This window comes from Helianthus annuus, chromosome 15 (genome assembly GCF_002127325.2).
Source record: "Helianthus annuus cultivar XRQ/B chromosome 15, HanXRQr2.0-SUNRISE, whole genome shotgun sequence".
NCBI lineage: Eukaryota > Viridiplantae > Streptophyta > Magnoliopsida > Asterales > Asteraceae > Helianthus > Helianthus annuus.
In genome coordinates this window covers 136,844,610-136,852,533 of record NC_035447.2, presented here as the reverse complement: position 1 = coordinate 136,852,533, position 7,924 = coordinate 136,844,610, and the positions used below count along the sequence as shown (strand labels likewise).

Sequence of the window (7,924 nt, the reverse complement as noted above, 5' to 3'; positions counted from 1 at the left end):
TAAACATGCTGATATAGCCAGCATCAGACAGACACTGTCTCTAAGGCCAGTATGAGCCGGGAATAGTTTACTACACTAGTAGGAAGTGTAGGGAGGTGAGGATTGTAGAACTGCGTCTCTAGGTGATAGTTATAGTGACCGGATGTGCCTAAAACATGTTTTAAACACAAAATCCTGCACTTTACCACAAAATTCAGCATTTAAGCTAACTAGTAAAGTGCAAAAACATGGGAAAATAATACTAGACACTTTCCAAAGTGTCGGGAATTCATTGTGTCACTAAAAATAATATTAAAGACACTTTAAATGCTTGTTAAGCACTTTAACGGATCAGTATCCAACCAAACAACCGGACTTTACCCGTGACATAAAAATATTGTCAATGACATTGTTTTTCCTTTCTGAGCCAGTTAGCATCCCCGAATACCCTAACACCCACTATAATACATAACATACTAGTAAATGGTTTAACCTCCTAACTAAGCTCACTTATCACCTAACTATCTAGTTGGAATTCAACCATAACCCCCCTTGTAATCGAAATCGTCCCATGTGGGACACACCCTCACCATTTTGATTATTTTAATCTAGCTTGTCTCATATCTAGTAAGCGTGTTATCCTATGGATAACTAAGTTAAATGGTTTATAAATTAAACCAAGAGCTCACATTACATCCATTCAAACACTTAACAAAGTTTCACTTCCTCTCTCTCTTTCCTTGATACTCGGCCGAACACACACCCACATCCATCACCATTTTCAAGTTTTGATCTTGCAATTCCAAACACATACAAAGGTGAAGGATCACATACAAGGAAGCTCGGTGCTTGCGGGATCACAAGGACCTCTCTACGACGCTATTATCCACGTATTTTTCGCCTAGATTCTTCCCTAGCCTTGAGCTAGTTGTAAGTGATTCTAAACACCCTTTCGATCTTGTTTGAAGTGGTTAATAAGAGATTTAACGGGCAAAAATTATGAACACTAAAGATCAAAGTTTAAAGACTTGAAAGTGTAATGAACATGGTGGATAAAAAAAGAAACTAATGGTGTAAAACTCATAAATCTTGTTTTGTTATGATTATTTTATGTTGTTGAATGCTAGTAGTGGAACGGATCGTCGTCTAACCATGCTAGTTCATGTTCATGGAACATGAACTAGTGATATGTTAAATGTGAAAGTTGCAAGATGACGAATCTTTCCACAACATAAACATAAACTTGTGTAAAAATAATTTTTCTTATAAAATGGAGTTCTAAACTAGTAGATCTAAGGATCTACAAGTGGTATTTTTGAAGAACCAAGCGTAAAATGAAACCATGTTTAAAAGTTGGATCTTTCTTGCAACAAAGACATTTTTATGAACAAACAAGTGTGTAGACACTTGTGTGACAAAATGTTTTAACAAAGAAATATTTTCGTAATCCTTGGACTAGAAGTTGTAAACTTGCATTTTCTTTAAAAATGAGATATCCGAGAAACCGATTTCATTTTTAAAGGTAAAAAGATCTACTAAAAATATTGGAAAGATTACTACATACTTATACATAACCTACAAGTTCATGTGGTTGCGATTTATGTATACTTTTGACTAGTTTAATGTTTGAATATTGTTTGTTGATGTTGGGAAAATTTTTGATTGAATTTTGAAAAGAAAATGATACGCTAATAAGCGTGGCCACCTCCAGTTACAGAGGAAACTCTGGCGAAATTTTTCCAGAAATATAACACTTGGAAATATTTTTACAACAAATGTTATGAATATATTTTTAACTTGTTTTCCAAAGAAAATTCACCATGGATTTTTTATTACAAAACTTCCAAGTGTCGGAGGTGGGATTTTTATAAATAAAGCTTGTTAAATATATATTTAGAATATATTTTTCATAATAACACTTGTGTAATTTTAAGATTATTTTGTGAACTATATAAATATTATTTTTAGAGTAAAAATAATATTACTGGAACATACTGAAAATTAACGACTCCAAAATAACACCAACGCCTTCACAATAAATATTTAAGTTACACCGGTATTATTATTACCACCCGAACTTCAAATGTAACTTACGTATTTTCAGAAAAATACTCTTACATGCATATTTTGATAAAAGTATTATTTTGGGAAAATTATATGAAATAAAATATAATATTTTTGGGAAAAATATTTATATTTTGTAGATAGAATGTTTTGGACGAATGAATTAAAGTATATTTTATTAAGTGAGACTTAATAATGAAGTCTTGAAATTATATAAACGCAGATGTATTAAAGCCCCCATCCTTGGGAAGGAATATAATTAATACATAATTACGAAGTGTAAACACGAAATAGTTGTCTAACTATTTCCCAAAAAAAAAACTTAAACCTTAAGCTAAGGCACGGCCGCCCGTCTAATAGAAGTTAGTACGTGTGGGTCGTCGCACAGCAGGTTGACTGGGAGATTACTAGTTAGAGACGCACTACGGTGAGTTCATGTCCCCCTTTTCTCTTAACTGTTTTCGGTTTTTAAACTGCGGGGGTGAAATACATGTTACTATGATTATGAGTACTTTTACACATGGTATGGTTAGCGTATGGAGGGTTACTACTTAGATCATGTGAGTGGGTAGGCGGGAACTGGAGGCCATTAATCCTCATTGTAGGACCGAGGGACAATAGCGGTAGATCTATCTGGGTGTAGCGAGCCCAGCCCCAGGCCCAACAATACGGACCTTGGGGTGACTTGGTACCTGACGCAAAAATCTGCTAGGTTTGAGTCTTCCTATTGCACGTCACACATATCAATGGCCTTGCAAACCATTGGTGATCTCTTTATTTCCTTATTTGCTACATACCAGGGATTTTTATACTTACAAAGGTTTTACATACTCACTACACATGAACTCGCTCAACATTTTTGTTGATTTGTCCAACTTACATGTATTTCAGGGAACTAAGGATCTGGCACGGTATGCTATGTTTTCACGTTGTGTTAGAGTTATGGGATCATCCAAGTTTAGGGGTTGTGGCTTTTAACTGGACGAGTCACAGTTCTTAAACTGCGTCTGTTTTATGTTTGTGGTTATGTCTTCTGAACAATGTTTTTATATTTTAGGTTGTAATTTCCGTTGCATGTGTCAACGCTCTAAGACAATGTTGTGGTACTTTTATTTTAAAACATGAATCAATAGATGATCTGCATGGTTTTACTTTCATATAGCTTTTTTTGTGATTAAGCTATGGTATTAGTCACACCAAATTAACCCACGCTTCCGCAAAGCCATGGTGTGACAAATGTTTTGCATCCCATGCTACACCGTCATAGAGCATCATCCAAGTTTGAGTCGATGACCTTCATGTAGTTGACCGGATCTTCATCTTCTACTCTTTTTCCAACCCCAAACTTCGCTTCCTCTTCCCCAAACTTCGATGTTAGTGTTCCGTCATTCATGTCTACCACTGCTTGTGCTGTGGCTAGAAATGGCCTCCCTAGGATGAGAGGGACTTCGGCGTCTTCTTCCATGTCTAGTATGACAAAGTCGGTCGGGAAGACGAAATTTTCGACTTTGACCAATAGATTTTCAGCGACACCTTGTGGATATTTGACGGATTGGTCAGCAAGTTGTATGCTCATCTTTGTAGGGCTCGTTTTTCCTAGGCCGAGTCGTTTGAACATTGAAGTGGGCATGAGGTTTATGTTGGCCCCAAGATCGGCTAGTGCATTGCGAGTTGGGAATTCCCCAATTGAGCAAGGAATCGTGAAGCTTCCAAGATCAATCTTCTTTTGCGGGAGTTTGTTGAGTGGTAGGGCGGAGCATTCTTCGCCTAAGTTAACTAATTGCAATGATTCAATTTTCCTTTGATGAGTGAGGAAGTCCCTCATAAATTTTGAATATTTAGGCATCTGAGTTAGGACTTCAATAAATGGAATATTAACATGCAATTGTTTTAATAAATTTTCGAACTTTGCTAATTGCTCATCGGTCTTTTGACGAATTAACCGACCGGGGTATGGAACCGGAGGAGCCTTAGTAGGCTCTTGAATTGGTGGAGAAGCCTTCTCTTATTGGGGCGGAGTTGTGCTTCTTTCAGTCGGCGGTGGTGGAGCCTCTTCGGAACCCACGGTACGGTTTCTCAATGTTATGAGATGGACTTGTGCTTTCGGGTTGGTTTCGGTATTACTTGGTAACGCGCCTTGTGGTCTCTCGGAGAAATTCTGAGCTATTTGATTTAATTGTTTTTCAATGTTTTGTATAATAGCTTGTTGATTTCTAAAATTCGATTCCAATTGTTGAAATCGATCCGAGTTTTTCTTTTCAGTGTCGGAGATGAGGCGAGATACAGTATCTTCAAGCCTTTCTCGTCCACCTTGTTGTTGAGAGAAATTTTGTGACTCGTTTCTTGGTTGTTGAAAGTTTGTTCGTTGGTTTAGATTTTGTTGGTTACCACTATTGTCGGGTTCACTTCAACCAAGGTTAGGGTGGTTACGCCATCCTTGGTTGTAGGTACCCGTTGGAGGACCCGACGGCCTAGGTCTATTATCAATGTAGTTTACCGACTCTGTTTGATCATCTAACTCTTTCATACAACTCCAATTTCGTGTGGCCCACCACACCCTTCGCAAGCCATGACCGAGGCGGTTTTTGTCATTTCTAGTTTTTTTTATTTTTGAAGAAAGGGCCTCGATTTGGGCTCGTAAAGAAGTGCTTTCATCAACCTTATGGGCGCCCGGGGTAATAGATTTATTACCTCGGGGAGTGTGCCACTGAAAATTGGTTTAAGCAATTTCCTCAATTTGATTATATATTTCATTTGGGCGACGATTACCTAAAAGTCCCCCGGAGCTAGAGTCAAGTGTTTGTCTTGTGTGTGGTAACAACCCATTGTAGAACGTGGATACTTGTTGCCACACCGCAAGACCGTGATGAGGACACTTTCTTAGTAGCTCCTTGAACCTTTCCCAAGTTTCATATAAGGATTCCCCATCCTCTTGTGAATATGTATTAATTTCAGTCATTAATTTAGCCGTTTAGCAGGAGGGAAATACTTATATAGAAACTTTTGGGCTAGTTCATCCCAGGTGATTACCGAGCTAACTGGGAGGGCGTTGAGCCAAGCCTTAGCTCGGTCTTTTAGTGAAAATGGAAACATTCGAAGGCGGATGGCGTCGTTAGATGCTCCATTGATCCGAAAGGTATCACATATTTCTATGAAATTAGTAATATGTAGATGGGGATCCTCGTCCGCAAGCCCATGGAAGGTTGCGGAGTTTTTAAGCATTTGTATCAAATGTAGCCGAAGTTCGAAGTTGTTGGCTTCGACACTCGGTGCATTGATAGCGGCGCCTAGATTACCTACGGTGGTTCGTAGGTAATCCATGAGGGTACGTTGGTCCGCCATTGGAAGTAGGTCCCCGAAACTTTCTCTTGGTTTTTAGCTTTGAGTCTCTTTCGTAGAAAGCGTTCGGGTTCGTCTAGGGGTTCTTTTATGTCTCTACTGGAACTGGAGCTCATACACTACGTGGAGAATGCAAATGTGGCGCCTGAGTTCCAAGTCCTGCAATAAAAACAGAAAAGAATGTTGGTCAGAAGGTTCACCACGGCCCGGTGCTCAGATGAACACGGCCCATGGTCGGAGATACAGTGATTGTTTTCCGGATCCCTGTTACTGTGGAGTTGGACACGGCCTCATGTTGCACCGACACAGCCCCGTGGTCAGCTCTCTGTAACTCGGAAAATAAAAACTGCCAGTAACAATACTGGGCACGGCCCGTGTCCGACTAGGCACGGCTCGTGCTAAGCTCTGCAGGAACTGAAAAACTAAGAAAATCCTAAAAAGAAAAGAAAAATTTAGAAAAAACGATTAGGCCATTGATTCCTAACTTTTTTAAAATCTTTGTGTCCCCGGCAACGGCGCCAAAGACTTGATGCATGTGTAGTGTAATATATTTTAGGTGTATATTTTAAGCCCTTTTACACTTTTTTAGCCAAGTTTTAAATTTATAAAACACGATATTTACTAACACTAAACACACATATGGGCAAGTGCACCCATCGTGAGCGTAGTATAGTGTTGGTAAGATACCGAGGTCGTCCAAGGACACAAGAGCTTTTAGTACTGGTTTATCCTCAACGTCTAATCAAATCAAAAGTTAGAAAAAGATTTTTAAACTAGAAAAATAAAACTAACTAACATGCTGAAAAATAAAATAAAAATAAAAACAGATAGACAAGATGAATCAATTGGATCCGACTCGTGTGTAGTGTAACCTTTGATTATTTTCGCACTTTTGCACTTGTTTAAGAGATTATCTTAGTTATTGTAGTAGGCCCCTCTTTTGAAGGTGGCATTACCCTCAACCCAGTAGTTTGAGTCAGCAAGGACACAATCCTAAAGGGTCGGATTATTGAAAGATAATTAATTAAGTTATTAATGCATAATGTGGTAGGCCCTTCTTTTGAAGGCGACGTTACCCACAACTAAGTAGTCTGAGTCAGCAGGGATACAGTCCTAAGTAGCCGGGTTTAATTTTTAATAGTAGTTTAACTTATGAGGGGATCAAAGAGTTTGGACCCCCGCCATCCAATACCGGTGGATATTGAAGGAGGTCCTACTAAATTTGACCCAGGTCCTTTGCAGGATCTATACACTGAACAATGGCAAGACTCTTACCAAACCGTTCCCTTAACCCCCGACCAGGTAGCCAACATATCTCCATATAGACCGTGGAGATATGAATGGTGAAAATCTTTTATTTTATATAGACAGTAAAACAATGCCAAGACACCACGGACAAACGATAAGGAAGAATCACCTTCAACATAAGAAACTAGTTATTAAAGTCATTAATACATAACCAAATAAAAAGTGCGAAAAGATTAAAAATAAAAAGTATTACACTAAACACTTGTCTTCACCAAGTGATGTAAGAGACTTAGGCAAACATGGCCTTTGATTATCAAGAACTCTTACGATCAATCTTGGATCGCGAGACGACTCACACACTCTATGATGGACAATGGATGATGGTGGTGGATGATGGTGTTGTGATGGTGGTGGGTGGTGGGTTAAGTGTGAGAGAGGTGGTGTGCCAAGGGATGAGTTGCAAGTGATCCAAGCACTCCTATTTATAGGCTGAACAGAAGCTCGGGCACGGCCCCGTGTCCATCCTTCTCTCTTTCTTCATTAATTGCAGTTTGTCTGCATTAGTTGACCACGCCCCCGTGTCCGCTGAGCACGACCCCGTGTGCAGAAGCGTATCTGTACTATCAAGATTTGCCTGGATTCTGCGAATCTTATAGTTGACCACGGCCCCGTGTCCGCTGAGCACGGCCCCCGTGGTGGGCGATAGAAGCTTCTACAACTTTGTCTTTTCTGCTGACACTTGGGTATGCCCCCGTGCTCACTGAGCACGGGGCATGTTCAGCCTTCTGCTCTCTTATTTTGCTTGGGAATATGCTGTCGGGGGGTCGGGCATGCCACGTTTGTTCCTTTTCTTGTATTTATGTTAGATTTAGTTGCCTTTTTGCTTCTTTTGTTCATTTGAGCTCATTTAATCCTGAAGATACAAAAGGAAGACAAAAACACACTTTTTCCAACATTAGTACTAAAAAAGGGTTAGTTTTATGCCACAATTGATGTAATTTATGTGTAGCATTTTGTGCACATCGACGGACCACTAGAGTATCATCATGCTATCAGCGGAACCACCCGATTATATCCATCTCTACTAGACAATAATGCCTGTACATCAATTCAGGAGAAAAAGCCCTTTAGAAATCAAACACAGAACCTAATGATCACTAAGCCTTATTCTACCTCAAAAATGCCACTAAGCTATAATGCGATGTAGGTAAATCAAAGTCATAAGATCATGTGTAGTGGTTTGGGTGAATAATGCCCCCACCATTGGGCATTTTCCGCCATGTGGCAGTACAGT

The 7,924-nt window shown here is 39.4% G+C and overlaps 1 non-coding gene across 1 annotated transcript; it reads left to right on the top strand.

The window, feature by feature from the left end:
* Positions 1-4,901: 4,901 nt before the first annotated feature.
* LOC118487926 lies at positions 4,902-5,008 on the top strand. Its single transcript, XR_004882859.1, has one exon. It is a non-coding gene; the product is annotated as a small nucleolar RNA R71 (small nucleolar RNA).
* Positions 5,009-7,924: the final 2,916 nt, after the last annotated feature.